The 23292-nt window shown below is 43.5% G+C and overlaps 1 pseudogene; it reads left to right on the top strand.

The window, feature by feature from the left end:
• The first annotated feature begins 15341 nt into the window (after positions 1 to 15341).
• On the top strand, positions 15342 to 15495 carry LOC120102635 (5.8S ribosomal RNA; annotated as a pseudogene).
• The last annotated feature ends 7797 nt before the right edge of the window (positions 15496 to 23292 follow it).

The raw sequence follows: 23292 nt of genomic DNA, 5'->3' as shown, positions 1-23292 counted from the left end.
TTATTAAAAAGTCTCCCAACCAAATAAAGCCCAGGACCAGATGTGTTTAGTGCAGAATTCTATCAGACCTTCATAGATGTCATACCAATATGGTGCAAACTATTCCACAAAATAGAAAAAGAAGGAACACTACCCAATTCCTTCTATGAAACCATAATTATGCTTGTTGCTATTAAATATTGCCTGCGCCCGTCCAGAAAGAGCACACCAAACCAATACCAACACAGTTCCATGTGGTGAAATTTAATAATTCCCTTATTAAATACAAGGGGAAGGGGCCAGAGAAAGAACAGAAAAGAGAGTGAGGGTGGAGGGAGTCTCCTTTTATTTGTATTGTGAGGTAAAGATGCCCAGGTGGAGGTGAGACTTGAGCCAAAACATCTTCTGGGAATGTATGGTTTTACTGCTAAAGGCAAACTTGATACCAACAATGCTTATACCTAAACCACACAAAAAAAACAGGAAAGAAAGAGAACTTCAGAGCATTTTCCCTTATGAATATCAAAGCAAAAATACTCAATAAACTTCTTACAAACCAAATCCAAGCAACCATCAAAATGATAATCCATCATGATGAAGTAGATTTCATCCCAAGGATGCAGAGATGGTTCAATATATGGAAATCCATCAATGTAATTCACTAGTGGGGCAGGCAGTGAAAGGTACCCTGATTCCTGCTGGAGATGGGTTGAATCCCCAGGACACTTAAAGGGGACTGCTGGTGCCTTCCCAATTTCCTAGGATAACAGGTCCCCCCAAAGACCCCTTTACAGAGGTTTGAGACAGAGCAGTCATGTAGGGCAATGCTGCAAGTCCCTTTAGCACAGGTCATGTAGGCTCAAGGCAGATCAGAGGTAGAAGCAGGACCACACCTACAAATAAGTATATGAGGAGGTCTTCCCACACTCTCAGGACAAACCAATAGGAAGTACCTTCTGTCAGACACTGACTCATTCACAAAACTGTTTAAGCACAATGAAAGGCGTGCAGGAATTATTCCATTGTCTACAAGCTTCTGTTCTAAGAGCTGTTACTCTGCCACTTGGAGATGAGATCTGCTCTCCAGAAATCATCACTGCCAGAATCTCCCTTGCACTCCTCACTGGCTAGTCAGTCCCCTGCTGGTTCAGCCCAGCCCAGGTAACCAAAGTGGCAGGCAGTGGGGGTAAGGAGAAGGACTGGCAATTGAGGTGGCAAAAAAATGTTCCCCCTCCCTGCCTGAGATCTTTCTCCCTTTACCTGTACCCACACAACTAGCCAGCCTGGTCAGAGATCACTGCTGAGAGCACTCTGGCACCAGAGCCCTACAATGTAGTGCTTGAACAGTGATCAACAAAACTGCAGTGCGGGAAGGTGAGTCACCTCTCCCAACTCTGGAAACTAGCAACCTATCTTTTCCTCCTGAGTTTTCAGTCAGCACCATCTCAAGCTTAGGTCCAGCTGAAGGGGCAACTGAAGGCTCCTGGCCAGAGCTACTCTCTGGAGTTGGCTGAAGGTCCCTCTAGCCCCTGTCTAAATCCTGACAGCCTGCAAACAGCCTGCAATCAGTTTTGGCAGACTCCCTTTCTAACCTGGTAAAGCAGCAGACACTTAAAGCCACAGGGCACCTGCTTGTTCTTTAATCTGCAGGAAGGCTTAACGTTTTGGACTTCTGTGGAATCCCCCAAGGCTGATAGGCCAAGGGAATGTTCCCATTGGACAAACCGTTTCTCCTCTTTTCTGTAACAGACAGTTCACTGACACACACAAAAACACAACATTAAAAAAAAAATTCCTCAGTTCCTGCACCCGCACCCCCCTCGAACCCCCCCCCCCCCGCAGTGTTCTTTCAGCTTTCCACAGCCCAACACCCACCCTGTGGTAGTGTGGGGTAAGTGTGGTCAAACTTCTAAGTCCTGTAAGGGGATTTGCTCTGTGGATGAGCTGATGCAGAAAACCCCCAAGGCTTCAAAGGAGACACTAAACAGACTGTCTGCTCCTCCCTCTCCCCCCAGGACTCCATTAAAAAAACAAAGGAGCTTCCACCTGCCTCTCCCCTTACTCTTTCCTTAGAGGTAGTTGTTAAAACAGCCAATCAGATAAAGACCACATTCGGACAGAATATCACCTGTAAAGACAATGAAATACCCAAGGAGACCCAGAACCCCCCCCTCCAAACCACCCCCAATTCTAAGGGCCACTGTTGACAGCACACCTAAAAGCTCTAAAACAAAAAGAAATAAATAAACCCAAGAGGAGTAGAAGGCAGGAAATAATCAAATCAGAGCTGAAATCAACCAAGTACAAACAAAAATGAGTATACAAAGAATAAGAAAAACCAGGAGCTGGTTCTTTGAGAAAATCAACATGATAGATAAACCCTTAGACTAACCAGAGGTCACAGAGAGTATATCCAAATTAACAAAATCAGAAATGAATAGGGAGGCATAAAAGCAGCCTATATTCAACAGAACTGGAAAATCTGGAGGAAATGGACAATTTTCTAGACAGATACCAGGTACCAAAGCTAAATGAGGAACAAATAAACCATTTAAACACCCCCATAACTCCTAAAGAAATAGAAGCAGTTATTGTTATTAAGATTCTCCCAACCAATAAGAGCCCAGGTCCAGATGGTTTTGTAGAACTAGAGTTTCATAAAGGTTACTCATTGTCAGAGCCCGAATGTGCAGAACTAGAGTTTCATAAAGGTTGCTCATTGTCAGAGTCCAGATGTGTAGGGCCGGACGTGCCTGAGGGAGAGCCAGAGATAGGACTTGCCAAACCAGCTATCAGCCCCAAGGACACTGACCCTCCGTAGCCACCCCCTCCCCTTCCTTCACCCCCCTGGTACCCTGAAGGTACCAGGCATCTGTAGAAATTGGTTATAGGATGCTTTGTTTTAGTCTTGCTTGTCTGGTTTGTTTTCTGTGGTATTGTCGAGTGTCTTTTTTGGCTTTTGTTTCGTGTTTGACTTTGGACTGACGACTGTGTTTGAAATCATGTTTTGCTTTGTTCGTCGAAGAGTTTTACTTGGTCCCCTTAATGCTTAGTGAGTAAGAAACTTAATCTTATGGACCCCGCTCTAGTGGAGGTGTGTTGGTTGATAGCCAAAGTTAATTTTTAAAATAGTGTTTTATCTGTGCTTGTGCTCGCAGCACACAGTAGAGGGGAGCGAAATTAGCTGTGGAGCTGCTGCAGCGAGCATGGGGACTTCTCAAGTCTCACCCAATTTTTCTGACTCTTCAGGAGCTGTTTAAAAGGAAAAGGCTTAAGGTAAAAAGAAACATTATAGAGAGATTTCTTAGTGAATTACTACACCTTGGTTCGTGATCTCTGGGAATCTCATGGTGGACAGCTGAGATAAGCTGGAAAAGGATTTAAATTTTGCTTGGGAGCAAAGAATCTTAAAGGCGGAGTTTCAGCCGGTATGACACTTAGTGCGTAGCTGCCTAAAAGATCAGAAATGCTGTCAATAGGCTATAAAAAAGGGGGGGGGGGACAGGCTGTGTTAGAAATGCTACAGAAAGAATGATCTAAAAAGTCTGAGAGCGAGGTGGGGCTATAGGGAAAACACACAGTAGGAGAGCGCTCATTTAGAGAAGTTCTTTAAGGAAGCCTGCCTTATCTGCTGTCTTTATTCCAAGGGAGGAGTCAGTCTCCAGCACTAAATTACTTGGCGGTGGCCAAGGTCAGGATTAATGTTTTCTTTTCCATGGGCCTTTAAACCCAGTGAGACAGTTTGGTAAAGGGCTACTACTGAGGTCCTGATAGCCCCAGGTGACTTGGTTACAATTCTTCTGTCAGCCACCTGGCATCTAGCAACCAGGTTCTAACCATCTCTCCATCCTTTTGTTATTAGTTGTTACTAAAAGCCTAGTGTAATTTGAAGGCTGGTTCTCTTGAGAGGCAAAGCCATGGAGCTGACACTGAAGAGAGATAAATGCTGTTTGCCCTCTTCACAAGATTCTCTTGTTTTCTCACCATCCCATTTGAGATGCTTGTTAGTAACTGTTACAGGTCTTCTTTACCACTGATGAAAGATGGAATCCTACTAGAGGCCAGAAAAAAAATGTTCCAGACACGGATAGAAGGCCCTCACTTCTGCTGCTCTCTTCAGACGCCTGAAGGTAGGGAGTGCCAGGTCTGCCGCCAGGCTCCAAGGGTGGGTCTCTGAGGGGCTGGAAAATGCCCCACCAATCTGGCTAAGATAAGGAAAGGATATAAAGAGAAAGTTACAGAAATTTAAAGGGTTAAGTTAAGTTGCTGAGAGTTAGTACAAGTTACAGAGAAAGAGGTAAAAAGAGCAGAAAGCTAGGGAAGAAAAGAGACAAAAGGAAGAGGAAGTTAGAGAGCTAAAGAGAGATAAAAGACGAGAGAGGAACATATACTGGCCACAGTAGTTAGGGAGCCTAGGAAGATAGTACCTGGCAACAGAAGAGAATTCCTGGCTAAAGATCAGTGTGCCTAATGCAAAGAAAAAAGGACACTGGGTCAGGGACTGCCCAAGAAAGAACAAGAGGGGCCACTGGAGAGCTTCTTGGTCCTAGAGTGCTGGCTGTGTACAGAGATAGAAGGGAAGTGTGGATACAGGGACCCAATGCTCTGTGCTCCTATGCCCCCCAGTGGGCCAATATCCAAAGACCTTGAGTGCAAGGAGCTACTGGCAACGATCAATACTTATGGACTGCCCGAAGAACAGTGGACCTTGGCGTGGGCCGGGTAACCCACCCACTAATTCATGGTCATCCCTGACTGCCCCTATCCCTTGCTCATGAGAAAATTGCTCTCCAAATTGGCTTGCGTGGGCTAAAATGGCTGGGTGAGGCCATGTGTATGCATATCTGCAGACTGTGTATGTGGAGCTTAAGATCTGTCTCAGTGCACCAGTACCTGATGCTGGGAGATCAATGGCTTAGTGCTGTTCTACTTGGAACACATCGCTCCTGCCAGCCGGGCACTAATTATCACCCAATCCAGGACTTAAACTGTGATAGAGTGGCTGATGTCTTGCCTTTGAATAGAGTGTCCCAAAAGATGGGACCACTGGTCAGCTGCCATGGACTAGATCCTCCACCGGTTGGGGACAATCTGGTCACCTTGCTGCCCAATCCGGACCTGGAGCCACCACAGCACGAGTGTCAAGCACTGACAGAAGCCCATGGGTGGAGGAAAGACCTCTGCGACTGGCTGATTGACCCCTGCTAAAGGCCGAGGCTACCTTGTCTACAGACAGGAACAGTTCTCTTCATGAAGGTCAGAGATAAGTGGGTGCTGCCATGGTGGACAACACAATGTCATCTGGGATGGCTGAACCTCAACCCCCCAGTACATCAGTGCCGCAGATGCCTTTACCATCTCTTGGATGCCCTGGTGAAGCCAACAACTGTGAGTACTATTCATTGCTCAGGATATCAGGAGGGAAGTGATTCAGTGGCATGGGGCAATAACGAAGCAGATCAAGTGGCTTGAAAAATGGCTATGCAGGAACCTATCCTGGTTGCAGGCCTGCAAGAGACAGCCACTGAGAACTAGGATTGGACTAAGGGATGGCCTCACTTAGAAAAGGCCCAAATTGCTTAAAAGATAAAGGACAATGGCACACTTGAGGGGAAAGCTATACTCCCCAGAGAAAAAAGAAAAGACTCACTTTGTCAAATACAGAAATGGACTCATTTAGGAGATAAGAAGTTTGTCCAAGTAGTTAAGGTGTATGTAACAGACTTTAAGATTTTAGCCAGAGAGACAGTAGAAAGTATAAGGTATGTCAATAAGTGAATGCTTAGCAAGCAAACAGGGCAAAGAGACCTAGAGAGTTTAGTGAAAAGTCGAAGTGAACTTCACTGAGATAAAACCAGAAAAATATAATCACAAGTATCTCCTAGTGCTTGTAGACACTTTTTCAGGAATAGATAGAAGGTTTCCTCACCAAATGAGAGACTGCCTCTGCAATCATCAAGAAGATACTGGAAGAAATCTTACCCCGATTTGGAATGCCCAAGGTAATCTGGTCAGACATAGGCCCTACTTTCGTTGCCAAGGTAAGCCAGGGTGTGGCCAAGTATTTAGAGGTCAATTGGAAATTACATTGTATTTACAGACCTCAAAGTTCAGGACAGGTAGAGTAAATAAATAAAATTTTAAAAGAGACCCTGACCAAATTAAATTAACCATGGAGACTGGCACAGACTGGGTGACACTCCTTCCCTCTTGCTCTCTTCAGAGCAAGAAATACCCCTTCCAGATTCAGCCTTACCCGCTTTGATATGGGGCCTCAGCCCCCCCTGACTGTATTAGATGATGTTACTGAACCAACATGTCATAGTGCCATAGTAATAATGATTTGTGTGCCAGGCTGAAAGACCTACAGGTGATACAGAAAGAAATCTGCTCACAGCTGACAGCAGCCTATGCTCCGGAGACCCCTGAGACATCTCATCAGTCATGAGTTCCAGGAGACGGCAGCTACACTGAGCCCAGACACTCGAGCCTCACTGGAAAGGACCATACCTGGTGCTGCTGACCACCCTGACAGCTGTCAATTCTCAGCCCTCACCAGCCGCATACTAGCTGTTGGGGCTGAGAGCTGGGACCTAGAGGGAAATTCAGTCATGTTTGTCCTGGGTTCTATTAAGATAGGTGTGGGATAGGCTTGATTTCCATTACAAATGATGTAACATTGCATATGTTCGTACTCTTAACACTTCTTGGGACTGTGCCTCAGGGATCACAGTCTGTATAAGCTTAGAAGTCCTAAAAGCTAGTCATGACCTCGGTGTATAGCCTTGGATAGTGTTCAGATTAGAATCGTCATGTTAAGACAACAATACCAAGCTGTTATGCTAGATGAAGCTGAGTTCTCCATGAAGTTCTAAGATTAGAACTATTAACAAAAAAAAAGAAGTGGGGAATGTAGAACTAGAGTTTCATAAAGGTTACTCATTGTCAGAGCCCAAATGTGCAGAACTAGAGTTTCATAAAGGTTGCTCATTGTCAGAGTCTGGATGTGCAGTGCCGGACGTGCCTGAGGGAGAACCAGAGATTGGACTTGCCAAACCAGCTATCAACCCCAAGGACACTGACCATCCGTAGCCACCCCCTCCCCTTCCTTCACCCCCCTGAGTGAGATGAGCCACCCTACCTGCCTGCCGAGCTACTAGATAACACATACTCCTTGCTGATGTCATTTCGTGCCGAAAGTAACCGTGCACCTTTTGAATTGACCAATCATGTGTAACCGCACGAATGCCCCTTACCTCCCCTATATAAACCCCCGAGTTTGGAAGCTCGAGTTCGATTCCTCTGTCTCCTGTGTGAGATACGAGTCGACCCAGGATCCCGCTAAGACCCGGGATCTTGTTAATAAAACCTACCTCTTGCTGTTACATCAAGAATGGCTATTCGTGATTTCTGGGGGCACCCCACCCCACGATCAGAGCGAGAGACGCGGCTCCCCGTTTAGGGGTACGCTCTTTCAGTTTCAGGTCTGAATTCTACCAGACCTTCACAGAAGACCTCATACTAATATTGTTCAAACTATTCTACAGAATTGAAACAGATGGAACACACCTAACTTCCTTCTATGAATTAATAATTGTAAAATAAGATTATACAATTAATCTTATACTGAAACCACACAAAGACCCAACAAAGAAAAAGAAGTTCAGACCAATTTCCCTTATGATTATTGATGCAAAATACTCATAAATGTCTTACAATCGGAATCCAAGAACACATCGAAATGATCATCCATCATAATCAATTAGGCTTCATTCCAGGGATGCAGGGATTGTTTAATATATGAAAATCCATCAATGCAATCCACTATATAAACTAACACAAAGATAAGAATGAAATGTTCATTTGATTAGATGCTGAAAAAGCATTTGACAAAGTTCAACACCCCTTCATGATAAAAGTCCTGGAAAAAATCAGGAATTCAAGACCCATATCTGTACATAGTAAAAGCAATATACAGCAAACCAATAGCTTACATCAAACTAAATGGAGAGAAAATTAAAACAACTCAACTAAAATCAGGAACTAAACAAGACTGCCCACTTATTCAATCTAATAGTCGAAGTCATAGCCAGAGCAATCAGACAGTGAAAAGAGGTCAAAGGGATACAAATTTGAAAGGAAGAAATCAAATTATCACTATTTGCAGATGATATGATAGTATAGTTAAGTCTCCCCAAAAGTTCCACCTGAGAACTACTTAACCTGATAAACAACTTCAGCAAAGCACCGGGATATAAAATTAACTCAAACAATTCAGTAGCTTTCTTCTACTCAAAGGATAAACAGGCTGAGAAAAAAATTAAGGAAATGACACCCTTCACAATATTCCCAAGTAATATAAAATATCTTGGTGTGACTTTAACCAGACAAACGAAAGATCTGTATGACAAGAACTTCAAGTCTCTTAAGAAAAAAATTGAGGAGAACTGAGAAGATGGAAAGATCTTCCATGCTCATGGATTGGCAGGATTAATATAGTAAAGATGGCCATTTTGCCAAAAGCAATCTATAGATTCTATACAATCTTCATCAATATCCCTACTCAACTCTTTATGAGATAAAAAGAGCAATTTGCAAAACCCAGGATACCGAAAACTATACTCAACATTAAAAGAACTTCTGTGAGAATCACTATCCCTGACTTCAAGCAGTATTACAGAGGAATCGGCATAAAAACTGTATGGGATTGGTACAAAGACATACAGATAGATCAGTGGAATAGAATTGAAGACCCAGAAATAAACCCATACAACTATACTCACTTGATCTTTGACAAAGGAGCTAAAACCATCCTATGGCAGAAAAATAACATTTTCGACAAATGGTGCTGGTACAATTGGAGGTCAGCAGGTAGAAGAATGCAAATTGATCCATTCTTATTACAATGTACAAAGCTTAAGTCCAAGTGGATCAAGGCCCTCCACATAAAACCAGATACACTCACTCTAAGAGAAGAAAAAATGGGGAAGTGTCTCAAACACATGGGCACTGGGCAAATTAACTGAACAAAACGCCAACGGCTCATGCTCTAATATCAAGAATCGGCAAATATGGGAATGCAAATCAAAACAACCCTGAGATTTCACCTCACACCAGTGAGAATTGCTAAGATCAAAAACTCAGGTGACAGCAAATGCTGGCGAGGATGTGGAGAAAGAGGAATACTCCTCCATTGTTGGTGGGGTTGCAGACTGGTACAACCATTCTGGAAATCAGTCTGGAGGTTCCTCAGAAAATTGGACATTGACATACCTGAGGATCCAGCTATACCTCTCTTGGACATATACCCAAAAGACGCCCCAACATAGAAAAAAGAAACGTGCTCCACTATGTTCATAGCAGCCTTATTTATAATAGCCAGAAGCTGGAAAGAACCCAGATGCCATTCAACAGAGGAATGGATACAGAAAATGTGGTACATCGACACAATGGAATATTACTCAGCTATGAAAAAGAATGCCTTTATGAAATTCATAGGCAAATGGTTGGAACTGGAAAATATCATCCTGAGTGAAGTAAACCAATCACAGAAAAACACACATGGTATGCACTCATTGATAAGTGGCTATTAGCCCAAATGCTTGAATTACCTTAGATGCATATAGCACATGAAACTCAAGATGGATGATCACAATGTGAATGCTTCACTCCTTCTTTAAAAGGGGGACAAGAATACCCTTGGCAGGGAATAGAGAGGCAAAGATTAAAACAGACACAGAAGGAACACCCATTCAGAGCCTGCCCACATGTGGCCCATTCATATAGAGCCACCCAATTAGACTAGATGGATGAAGCAAAGAAGTTCAGGCCGACAGGAGCCGGATGTAGATCTCTCCTGAGAGACACAGCCAGAATACAGCAAATACAGAGGTGAATGCCAGCAGCAAACCACTGAACTGAAAATAGGACCCCAGTTGAAGGAATCTGAGAAAGAACTGGAAGAGCTTGAAGGGGCTCAAGACCCTATGAACAACAATGCCAAGCAACCAGAGCTTCCAGGGATTAAGCCACTACGTAAAGACTATACATGGACTGACCCTGGACTCCGACGTCATAGGTAGCAATGAATATCCTAGTAAGAGCACCAGTGGAAGGGGAAGCCCTTGGTCCTGCTAAGACTGAACCCCCAGAGAATGTGATTGTTGGAAGGAGGGTGGCAATGGGGGGAGGATGGGGAGGGGAACACCCATAATGAAGGGGAGGGGGAGGGGCTAGGGGGATGTTGGCCCAGAAACCGGGAAAGGGAATAACACTCGAAATGTAAATAAGAAATACTCAAGGTAATAAAAAAAAATTAAAAAAAAATCGACAAATGGGACCTCATAAAGCTGCAAAGCTTTTGTAAAGCAAAAGACACTGTCAATAGGATGAAATGGCAACCAACAGATTGGGAAAAGATCTTTAGCAATCCTCCATCTGATACAGGGCTAATATCTAAAACATACAAAAAACTCAAGAAGTTAGAATCCAGAGAGTGAAATAACCCTATTAAAAATGGGGTACAGAGCTAAACAAATCATTCTCAGCTGAAGGTTATTGAATGGCCAAAAAACAGCTAAAGAAATGTTCAATATCCGGAGACATCAGGGAAATGTAAATCATAACAACCCTGAAATTCTACCTCACACCATTCAGAAAAGCTGATATAAAAAACGCAGTTAGCAGCAGATGCTGGGGAGGATGTGGAGAAAGAGGCGCACTCTTCCATTGTTGGTGGGATTGCACACTGGTACAACCACTTTGTAAATCAGTCTGGAGTTTCCTCAGAAAACTGGAGATTGCACTACCCGAGAACCCAGCTATACCTCTCTTGGGCATATGCCCAAAAGATGCTCCAACATACAACAAAGACACATGCTCCACTTTGTTCATATCAGCCTCATTTATAATAGCCAGAAGTTGGAATGAACCCATATGCCCTTCAACAGAGGAGTGGATTCAAAAATGGTACATCTACACAGTGGAGTACTACTCAGCTATCAAAAACAATGACTTCATGAAATTCATAGACAAATGGAATGAACTAGAAAATATCATCCTGAGTAAGGTTACTCAGTCCAGGAAAACACACTTGGTATGCACTCATTGATAAGTGGATATTAGCCAAAAAGCTCGAATTACCCAAGATGCAGTCCACAGACCACAGGAAGCTCAAGAAGAAGGATGACCAAAATTCAGATGCTCCCACTCCTTCTTAATAGGGGATATGTATGTATGTATGTATGTATGTATGTATGTATGTATATATGTATGTATGTATGTATGTATATGTATATATGTACATACATATATGTATATGTATATATATATGTATACTAGATAAGATTGATGAAGTTATAAAATGCATCCTGAAATGAACCAGATATAGATATCTCCTGAGAGACACATCCAGAGCATGTCCAATACAGAAGTCAATGCTAGCAGCAAACCACTGACCTGAGAACAAGACCCTTGGAGGGAATTAGACGAAATATTGAAACAGTTGAAGGAGCCTGCAACCCCATCAAAACAACAATGCCAACCAAACAGAGCTTCCAGGGCCTAAACCAGTACCGAAAGACTATACATGGAATAATCCAGGGATCCAACCGCATATATAGCAGAGAACAGACTTGTTGGGGTATCAGGGGAAGGGGAAGCCCCTGGTCTTGCCAAGGTTGGACCACCAGTGCAGGGGAATATGGGGAGGGGGGAATAAAGTGGATGTATAGGGGGAATACCTGTATGGGGGAGGGGGATGGGAGGGAAAGGGGGCTTATACACAGGAAATTGGGAAGGGGTATAATGTTTGAAATGTAAGTAAAGAAATATATCTAATAAAAATTTTTAAAAAATTAAAATTTAGGAACCAAGAAGATGTCAATGCCAGTTCTAGCTATAATGTTTAGGTCCTGAGATAGAGATGGGGAGTTAACAAAAGTGAAGACACTGACCACCTTTTGATTTTCAGGCAAGTGGCCACAAATAACTTGAGCCTTCTATATTTATACAATGACAATTGTGCTTACCCAAGCAGTGATATCATTGCTTACATTATTAAAAGAAATCATAATATCCACATTTCAAAAGCTCTATCTTTACACAAAGCCCCCAATAGTTCCCCTTCCTCCTTCTCCCATTCCTTGGATCAGTCACCACCTAAACTTATTTTGAATTAAAAAGCACAATTTCAGCAATACAAAAGAGATGTCTGGCCAGGCATGTCCTGTAAACAGGAAGACACACCGGTCTGGTAGCAAACATGCTTACATAGTTATGCATGGTGAGAGGCCGAATTAAACATTTGTTGGTAAACTATCTCTAGCTATTATCTCCTATCATAATTCCCTTTTAATTGCAGACAGACAAGTTCATTTTACAAAGCAGATATTCTAGACATTTTTCTAATATATAGATCTTTGTAAGATGTAATCATTCTAAGAGCCATTTTCAAGTCTCTATCAATCCAACATAATCTCTGCATTTTCCATGTCTCTACTGATCAGCTATAGCTTCTTAAAAACAGTTATGTAAGCAGGAACTACCTCTCTCCACAACTGACACAGACTTGCTCAGTGTGACTGGGTACTTCTCTACAGATATGATTATAAGTCTCAAATTCCCAGGATTTATAGTAACATCTGGAGGATTGATAGATACCAAAAGAGGTGAAGAACATTTTTTCCCTTGAAAGAGTTTTGAAAAATGTAGAATCATCCACAGTGACTTAGTCTGTGTGACTCCAGATGGCCTTGTCCATGACTGATGAAGTGATACAATTTTGCTAATGACTATATGCAGTACAATGAAGGAAAGGAGAGCTTGTAGGGCATGCAAACTTGCTACTAAATTTAAAGGCCACCAAATTTACCTTGTCAACTGAGAAGTGTTTTCCATGGACTTGCTACAGTAGAATCCTGTCACTGAAGCTCTCACATGCTATTCCTTGTAGCAGCTACATGGCCACTGCCAGAAAGAGGTAGCACCTCTGCTAAATTATTTCTGATACATGCATGAGGATCTGAGTGCAGTCTCCAGAGAACATGTAAAAAGTCATGGGACTGTGTTCCAAGCTAATCATCCTGGTGCGTGTGAAATGGAGAAGAAAGAAAGCCTGTGGCTTGACAGAACCCCAGTCTCGCTAAATTGGTAATTTCATGGTCAGCTTGAGACCATGTCACAAAATCAATACAGTAGAGTGACTGAGAATGATACCCAGTATTGACCTTTTACTTCCTTATTCACACCTGTGGACATGCACCTGCAGACACATGTACCCCCACACAAACATGTACACACAAAGTACTGCGACCTTATAAGCAGACTCAAGCCTCTTTAGAAAGTTTCATGTCATTTTTTACCCTGTAACATTTCTCATACAGCACACTGTTCCTTATTGTTCGCACTTTATCTTTTCTTAGTTTTAGATATATTATGCCCATTACCTATCATAATGAATTTCATCTTTAAAAATAACCTCAGAATCATTATATTCATTCAGCCTCCCTGTCTTTAGGCAACAGAAATCATTTTTTTAACTTATTTTTACAGGAGACTGGAGAGATGACGGAGAAGTTAAGAACATGTACTACTTTTGAAGAAGACCCATGTTAGATTCAAAGGACAAGATGACTCATAATCACTGGTAATTTCAGTTTCAGGTACCCAATATCCTTCCTTCTCTAGCCTTCACAGGCAACCCTATGCAGACAAATAGTTACACATAATTTAATAAACACCCCCCACATTTACAATTTAAATTATTTTCTGGCCTTATTTTTTTTTTACTAGGACAAAGAGGGTAAAATTATTCATTCTACTTCAAATTTCTGAAGGGGAACATTTTGCCTTCTCAATAGGATACAAACCCCTCCAGATTTAGAGGCATCTAAATCTAAGTTGACACAAGTGTCCATCATATACGTTAATGTGCCTTTTGAATTGTCTTTTACTTTTCCATAATGGGTATTACTTACAATTGTGTTGCTGCAGATTTGGTTTTACCACAGGCTTCTTTGATGCCCTGAGCTGCTTTGATTTTAATTTCTGCTCCTCTCTCAATTAGCTTCTAACCCTACATTGTTATTCTATCTTATCATTCATTTTATAACATCCATGCTCCATAAATTTGAAGAAGATAACAAGAATTGCTGCTTAAAGTGTACTTCTTTTCCTTATAGTCACTCTATTGAAAAACATAGACTTTTGCCTTTAATTGTTGTTTTGTTTCTTTGACACAAGTTTTTTCCTTGAGTATAATAATATTGTTTTACTCTTTTAAATTTATCCTTTCCAAGTAAGACAATAGAAAACTTGTGGGGGTGCTTTGTAAATGAATATGAGGATGATCCCTCTTGTCTATATTTTGATGTCTTCTAAATTTGAAAAATGAGTGCTGATTCAGCAACAAAATCCTGCACAGGCAACCACTGTGGAGAGTCCAGTGGAAGTATTCCATGACTCCTGATGGATTGCAGATCCCCTTGGACACTTGATATTTTTAACTAATACATTACCCTAAACCCAGGTTGTTGGGGTATTTTCTTTCATCCCCTACCTCATATCTCAGAAAGAACAAAGAATATCATATTGGAACAAGGTCACTTGATTCTATTTCATGATGTGACTAAGAAACCTGGAATCTCCTAGTAGTATTCCTGATTTGGTTATAAAGGAGAACATTTTGTTTTATTTCTCTAGTTACATATAGTACATTTCAGTGTAGATGCAGCAGGGGCGGGCGGGGGAGCTGGTGCCATTGTTAGTGAAAGGAAAATTATACAGATTTAAGGTTTCAAAAATATGAAGTTAAAAGAGTAAGTTTCAAAATTCACATACTCAGAGCTAAAACAGGCCCGGGGGAGCCTAGGGACGCCCAGGTCCTGTGGGGCCTGCCCCACCTTTAAGACTAACAGACCATAAAGATAAGGAAAAATGAATGCAGGAACCAGCCCGAGTTATCAGTGCTGACTCATAGGCCATCTGGAAGGAAGGGATAAGCCCCTAGCTCCTGACATTGTGGACGCCCCAGCCTGCAAGTACTCTTTTGCTATGTAACCATGCATCTGCGCCTCATTTGTATCCACCAATCAAGTCCCTGTAACCATGCATCTGCTTCTGTATGCCTGCTTCTGCTCCCCAGAACCCTATAAAAACCCATCCCTGGTCTTGCTGGGCGCACCAGTCCTCCCGAGCTGACTGAGATGCCTGCCTGTACCTGTGTATCTGGACAAAAAACCCTCTTGCTGATTGCATCAGGTGGTCTCGGCGGGATCATTGGGCTTGGGGATCTCCTTCCCGAAGGAAGATTCTCTCTGAGGGTCTTTCATTAGCACCCATACAAGTCTGCTCACATCCCAGATACAGACAAGCTGTGGGTCACTTGGTTCATGCGTCCATGAAGAACGCAGCTAGCTTTCGAGAATTAATGTGAATTGCAGGACACCTTGATCATGGACATTTCGAAAGCACTTGCAGCCCTGGGTTCCTCCCGTGGCTACACCTGTCTGATAGTCTCTTGAGGCTCAATCGCCGCCCCCTGGGGGGGTGGGGCGCATTGCATGGCTGGGACTCTGCTCCAAGGGCCTCTCCCCTCGGCCCTCAGTCTCCTGAAGTTCAGACGTGGGCGGCGTCCAGCGTTCTTCCAAGCCCGGTGGGTCTGAGAGGGCCTCCTCCTCCCCATCCACTGGCGCTGCGCGCTGGCCACCTCCTCCTGGCTCCTTCCTGCTCACTCCACCGCTCCCGCTCCCGTCCTCGCCCGCTCTCCCCACCGTGGGGACGAGTTGGCATGGGCCGGTCAGGTCATAGTGCCTCTGGTCTGGTGGGAGGCGGGCCCAGCACACTGACTGCATCTGCCGCCGCCCCGCACCCGCCAGTGCGCGAGGAGAGAGTGACCTTCGAGGGGGGAATACTGCACCCGCCGGGGCTGGTCTCAGGTATCTCTCCTCCCCACTTCCCTCTGCCGGGTGCCGACCACTAGGGCACCAGTCGTTCGCTGATGCGACTTGCCCCCGGGATGTGGGAGCTGGCCGGGGTAGAGAGGTCACAGGCCCCAGCCTGTGACCCTGGCCCCCGCTCGCTCTCTTCTCCATCAGTCCGTCCATGGCCGCGCGCGCCCTCCTTTCCTCCTTCCCCTCTCGACCGTGACCTCAGATCAGAAGTGGCAACCCGCTGAATTTAAGCATATTAGTCAGCGGAGGAAACGAAACTAACCAGGATTCCCTCAATAACGGCGAGTGAACAGGGAAGAGCCCAGCGCCAAATCCCCGCTGCGTGCCGTGGCGCGAGAAATGTGGCGTACGGAAGACCCACTCCCCGGCGCCGCTCGTGAGGGGCCCAAGTCCTTCTGATCGAGGCCCAGCCCATGGACGGTGTGAGGCCAGTATCGGGTCCAGGCGCGCCGGGCCCGGGTCTTCCCCGAGTCGGGTTGCTTGGGAATGCAGCCCAAAGCGGGTGGTAAACCCCATTTAAGGCTAAATACTGGCACGAGACTGATAGCCAAGAAGTACAGTAAGGAAAAGTTGAAAAGACCATTGAAGAGAGAGTTCAAGAGGGCGTGAAACCATTAAGAGGTAAACGAGTGGGGTCCCCGCAGTCCGCCCGGCTGCGCACGTTCTGCAGTGCCGGTGATGCCTGCAGATCTTTCCCGCTCCACTTTCCTCCCGACCCCTCCACCCGCACATCTATCTCCCCTCTCCACTCCTCCCACTGTCACCGCCAAACCCGCTCCTCCCAACGAGGGGGAGGGTCGGCGGGAGCTCAGGCGGCAGGCACGGGGCGGGGGGGGGGGCGCGCCGGTGGGGCCAGGGGTGGGGTTGGTTGGTGATCCTCACCCCCCCCCCCCCGGCCCTCGACTGGCCGCCTCCGGATGCCCTTCCACTGAAACTGGCTATGGGACCACTGGGAACGCCCTGCAGGGAAGGTGACTTGGGGGGGGCGGTGCTGCATCACCCCTGGGCCTCTGACCACTCTGCTCCGAGTATTACAGCACATCCTCTCCATACAGAAGACACTGACAGACAGACAGACAGATACACACACACACACACACACACACACACACACACACACACACACAAATACATATTTAAATATTTAAAATGATGTTTAAAAAAACAATCTTCCTGTTTAACAGAGGTTTAAAGGGAAGTTGGCTGACAGAACGTTTTTGTGGTTTTTTATTCTCTTTTTTTAACAAATAGGAGGTAGATCTGTTGGCCCTTTTATTAAAAGCCAAAGTATTGAGTGGCAAGCCGATGTTTCAAGTTTTACCATTCTGTTCCTTTCAGGAAAACCAGGTAGTGTTGTTTCTTTGGCTATACCTTTTTGAAACAAAATGAAAGGAGCTCTACCAGTTGGCCTAGTTTCCCTGTTCCTTTTCCCTCTTCCACGGTTTGCCTGTTATATAAACAGCATAGTTTGATATAAGGACAGTTTAGATTCTTTAAATAGAAAAGGAATAAGAGAGATACATCTCTTGAAATAGTATAGAGAATTTGATACTTTATCACATGAGAATTAAAACTGAGCCACATAGCCTTCAGCAGAGGAAATGAGGGAGAAGTGGGTATATACCTTTTGCAGCACAGTCTCTGGAATAAAACAAACAGGGACATTTAAATAAACATATAGCAGTGTTTAAGACTTCATTTCTCTTCCAATATTTGCAATTACATAGTCAAACATTATATCTTGGAGTCATAGATCACTGTGCTATCTAGGATTGCACGATGAGGACGGCATAGTGGCAGTATAGGAAAATAACTGATAGGAAAAGCAGAGCAGTCACCCCATTAGGATTCATATGAATTGCATTTCCTCCCTGCTGGGAACTAAGCAAAAATGGGTGAAACTGTACAAGTACCTCTGTAGTAATTTGGTGTCTTGGGGTTCTGTCCAGAGGATATAGAGCTGGAGCACATGGTGTTCAATTTATTTTTAGTTTGTCTGATTTAAAATGTGATTGCTGTTAGTAAACATTTTTGTGAAGATTGCTTGAAATTTATTTGCTCTTTATTAGAATTTGTAGAATCATATTTATAATTTGCAGTCCTGGAGGTACTGGTGGTTGTACATGGGGAATAACTAAGTCAGCAAATGATTAAGTCAGACAATGCTGACAAAAAGAACATGGGATACCACAGTTACAGCTGCCTAAGAACTGATAACCACAACCTAAGGGAAGAGTCTCTTCCCTCAACCTTGACTCCTTTAAGACATTGGCTTCAGCATGAGACAGGCCTTGACGAGTTTGATCCTGGGTAAGGGCATAGAACTAGTGTTCCAGTTATTCTTTTGTCCAGGTCTTTCAGACAGCCTAGGGCAGTCCTGGCTCCCCACATTAATAGGTACTTCATAGTATTCATAAGACTTTCCAGCTGGATGTGACTTTTGAATTTTCTTTCATAAGCAGGGAAGTGTTAGATCATAGTCCTGTCTAACTGGCTGCTTTCCTGAAACCTGCCATTCCCTTTGTAACCTCTCAATATAATTGATAAGCAACATATTCTGTGGCCTTGTAGTCTCTCTGTCCCTTTCATCTGATTCCCAGGCCCCAAAAACCTTTAATGATAACTCTGTGTCCACCTTTTTTCTTTCTGTGATTCATCTATTAGTCTAGATCACAAGGTATATATCCTACCCCCAAAAAAATCATACGATTGAGAAACACCAAAATCCTATAATTTCTTGGAAATTAAAAATCCTCACTCTCCTATCTTTGTCTTTAGTATCCCATCATGGTTATATGTGGCCATGATGCAATTAATCACTTCATACTCAAGGACTTAAGCATGTTTTCCCTTCAGGACACTCGACACACAATATATGTGCTGCAGTAAAAATAAAAACAACAAAACAAAACAAAAAAACCGACAGAACTGGTTCCCAGTTATACCCTAGCTGTCTCACTCCCTTAATATTTCTGGTGCCATTGGAAATAGCAATAATTTATCTCATTGGCTCCATGCTGCCCCCATCTACTTTCTGACACACTAATCTTCCCAACACAGCACCCTGTCAGGCTGCTCCTCCCTCATCCACTGCCCTCTTGGTTGGGTTTCCACCACGCCAGGCAAACACATCCTAATTCTTTGGTAGGCCTATGCATCTGGCCACCATACACTCTCTTAAACTCAATTAAGTTGCCTTATGAAAGAACACATCAAACAATATTTTCTGATGCAATTGATAAGATATAATTTGCCAATCTAGATGGCACAAAATCCTGTACACACCCATCCCTTGAGAATAGTCATAACAACCTATAATATATATATCTTTAAATATAGGAAGCTTAGCATGGCTTCTAGAACTGAGACAGGTTATAGACACAATTTTCTATGTGAAGAGTCCCCTGTGAGCAACACGTGAGGGCAAGTCTTCAGGCTTCTGGCCTAGGATCATCAGACAGACTTTTGAAACACTGAATTTTGAAGGGCTAATCATTCTGACTTGGCAGAAATTTTCAGCCAACTTATTCTGCAATGTTTCCTTTTCTGGACAGTAATTAGTCTGTAGAAGAATTGGAGCAATTTTTGCATAGTGCCTGTCTGCCACAATAAATCACCTCACGTGGAGGTGGAGATTTTCAGTTTCTTCTTTGAATATACCAAAGGGGAGCTGGTGGGAGTAGACATGTCTCAATAAAAGTTAAAGAACATTAAATGTCATAATTTGTGGACTTCTGGTGTTTTTTAGAAACCATCTAACTATATAAGTAATCTAGACTGTTGTCCATTAATTATCTTAATAAATTATCTTGAAAGCATTCTAACAATAAACTTAGAGACATGAATTTGCTATTTGACCTTAAACTCACGTGCTTAATCATCTCAGCTTCATTTTCTAATAGCAGAAAAGGACTGGGTATAAGTCATCTATGCTGAAATGTGTTGTATAAGCAAAATACGTGTACATCAGAGTAACAATATTAATTTTAAATCAATGAGAAATTTATATTAAAGAAAATCTTAAAAATCTAAATTTGTATCAAATAAATTCTGTGCCAATGTAAAAGATCATAATTTTAGTTTTGTAATAAATATAAAAATAATTATGTAGAGCTTGAAGAGACCATTGAAGAGTTGTTTCCCCAATTCCCTGTTTTGGGCTGCAGGGTACTGCGGCAGAGATGGAGTATCAAGGATGGTGGTGCTATTGCCGTCTAGGGAACTGAGTTTTCCTTCAGAACATGTCCTACATGTCATAAAACTGTCACACCAATAAGAGGGATATAAAGAAGTATGGGGCAATGGCAGCATCGGAGTCAGGGCAGCTGATAAAAGCTGAGGTCAGGTTATTGGGCAGTATCACTAGAGAGGCTGTAATTGGCAATTGTGAATTAGTTTCAGGGGGGTACTGCGTAGCTAGCAGTCTTAAAGTGACCAGGTTGGATGCCATAAGGAGTTGGGACACCAAGGTAAGGGTCTGAATCAAAAGGCTAAATGACAAGTTAGTACCATTTGTGAGGGGGGATGTCAAGGACGTAAGGACCTTGGAGGACTGTTTGATTATTTCTCCTATTTTTCCAATATCTAGAGTTTGGGAAATTGGACAAAATTTCTCTGGATGTGGATAGTACTAACTGAAGACCCTGCTTGGTTTTTACATTAGAGCTTACCAACAACTCCTGTTTTCTACCTGGGATTCCATGGGTCTTGTATATAGAACAGGGTCTTGCATTGCTGACAGAAGTGATTGGTCCTTGATCCTAACATATGTATCTGGAACCACCAATATGGGCAACCCCCATATTTGTCTGGCCATTTTTTGCAATCATCAGGTCAAAGAGGAAGCAAACAAAGAGAACATAATATGTAGAAGGAATGACAGATATAGGGATGACAGCAATTTGGATTGGCTCCCAGCATGGAGCAGTTTCCTGGTCCTATTGGGAAAGTCTGTTTGTTATCAGTGGGGATTCCTTGAACCTCGAATCGCTAGATGTAAGTGATACCATGGATGGAAACGATCAGATGAGAAGCCCAGGTCTATTCCAGTGGAGTGGAGCGCAGATGCTAGAGTGGAGTCTCATTCTTCTGGGATTGGGGACATGGTGGGTGGTCTCAACATCTTTTGGAGCTTAAGAGAGCAGGGTCCATGATGGGCCCTACTATTTAGGAGAGACAGCTAAGAGATACTGATCTGGAGGGGACAGAAGAACTTGGTCTCATTGTTGATAGGTAGTGGACAGGAGACAGCGTGTGGCCTTAGTCAGTGTTGGTCAGTAAAGTTCCATAGGAGAGAAAGGGGGTGACAAAGTAATGGGGTAAGTGAATGGTCTAGGAGGGGAGCGCATTTACTTGAAAGACCAGGAATTAGTACTGACATCCATACATGAGTTTGAAAGGTGAGACAAAGAGAGGTTACTTGGGGAGAGCTTGTAGCCTTAAATGAGCCAGAGGCAGGAGTTTTGCCCAATCTAAGTTCCTGTGACAGTTTGACAAGGGTGGTTTTTAGGGAGCAGTTAGTTCTTTCTACCTTACCTGAAGATTGAGGGTGGTATGGAATATGAAAATGCCAGGTGATGTCTAGGGCCTTGGACAGAATTTGAGAAATTTGGGAAGTAAATTCGGAACCATTGTCTCACTGAAGGGAGGCTGAGACACCAAATTGAGGATGATCTCTTGGAAGAGGAGCTCAGAAACTGTCTGAACCCTTTTGTTAGTTGTGGGATATACCTCCACCCACCCTGAGAATGTGTCAATCAAAACTAGAAGGTACTTGGCACATTTGGCATGTGGGTAAAGACAAGTTGCCAGTCAGTTCGAGGAAGGGAACCTCTGGCCTGAGGGGTAGACAAAGGGGTGCTACAATACCAGAGGTTGAAGTCTGACATTTGACAGACTTTGGAAGAGGCAGTGATGGATTTTAAAAAACTTAAGTCCTTAGGAGTAGGCTTCAGGTGGGTTTTAACAAAATAAGACAATGCCTTGGTGTTAGGATGAAAGATGTGGCGAAGATAGGACAGAGTTTGATGAGTGTTAGGGAGTGAGAGTGGGGTTGTGGGTTGCAGTGTAAGAATGTCCTGGGGAGGGTGAGACATGTGTAGGCCCCTAAGGGCCTCAGCTCTGGCTGCCTCTTCAGCTCTGTTGTTTCCCTTGGAGACAATAGAGTCATTCGTCAGGTGGGATCTGCAGTGGACAAATCCAATAGCTGTGTGGAGATGGGAGGCCTTTAGCATGGCCATAATTTGGTTTGCATTAGTTACTGATCCTCCTTTAGTCATAAGTACCCCATGCTCCTTCCAGTTAGTGGCATGGGTCAGGATGATATGGAAAGCATGTTTAGAATCTGTGTAGATGTTGAGGGTTTGTCCCTGTGCTAGTTGAAAGGCATGGGTAAGGACTACTACTTTGCCCTACTGATTGTTGGTATGAGCAGGAAGGGACTGTGCCTCAGTGTCTGACACTATGGGGTAGCTGGCTCTTATGGCTCCTTCTTGTAGAAAGGAGCTTCCATCTATATACCAGGTTTAGATGTCTGAGGCAAATTGCCCTCCTGTATGTGTGAAGGGTGAGGTAATAATTCCTCTAAGGTTTTAGTGCAGGGGTGAGATAAGGAGTGGTTAGTATTTGGTGGAGAAAGAAGATTGGAAAGGCAGGTGTGATTGAAAGGGTAGTGTGGAGTCTTCTATTAGTGGTACCTGAAGGGAAAGAACCTTGGAGGGAGGGGGATTCTGTAAACCTTTGAAAGGTAGGAGCTGTGACATGTTATAAGAGGAGAAGACCATTATAGACAACCCAAATGTTAGGTTTTCTTATTCTTATTCAGCAGCTGCTATGGTACAAACACAAGGTGCCATCCCTGCATGGTTAGATCTAGTTTTTTTGACAGGTATGCTACAGGTACTAAGGAGGGTCCCAGTTGGTGACCTAAATTTCCAAATGTTGGCATCAGGAACTGCTTTTGCCCCCAGCAATGATATCATCTGGTCACCTGAGCACATGTTGTCAAGGCAACGGTCATCCATTTCCAGCATATATTTCATGTTACAGTTACACCACATTTCACATAAAAGGCAGATCCTTTCTGCCCTCTTCCACTTGTCTCTCCTCTCTTCCCTTTTAATCCTCTCTTTCTCTCCTACCTCTCTTCACCCCTTGGCCTTTGTCTCTACCATTCCAATAAACCTCTCCATGTGGAGCCCTGTTGGCCTGGTGTGGTTTGTGCAGACGTGAGACATAGAGCCTCTCTGTAAAAGACAATGTAAAAGGTGGTATGTGTATGGCTACTTAAAAAGACAACCAAAAGCCATCAGTGGCTGAACAAAGAGGAAAGTGAAAGGAAATGGATTCATGTGATTTCAATCAA

This window comes from Rattus norvegicus, chromosome 5, assembly GCF_036323735.1.
Source record: "Rattus norvegicus strain BN/NHsdMcwi chromosome 5, GRCr8, whole genome shotgun sequence".
NCBI lineage: Eukaryota > Metazoa > Chordata > Mammalia > Rodentia > Muridae > Rattus > Rattus norvegicus.
Note: the sequence above shows the minus strand (reverse complement) of the source record. Positions and strands in the feature narration are given on the sequence as shown.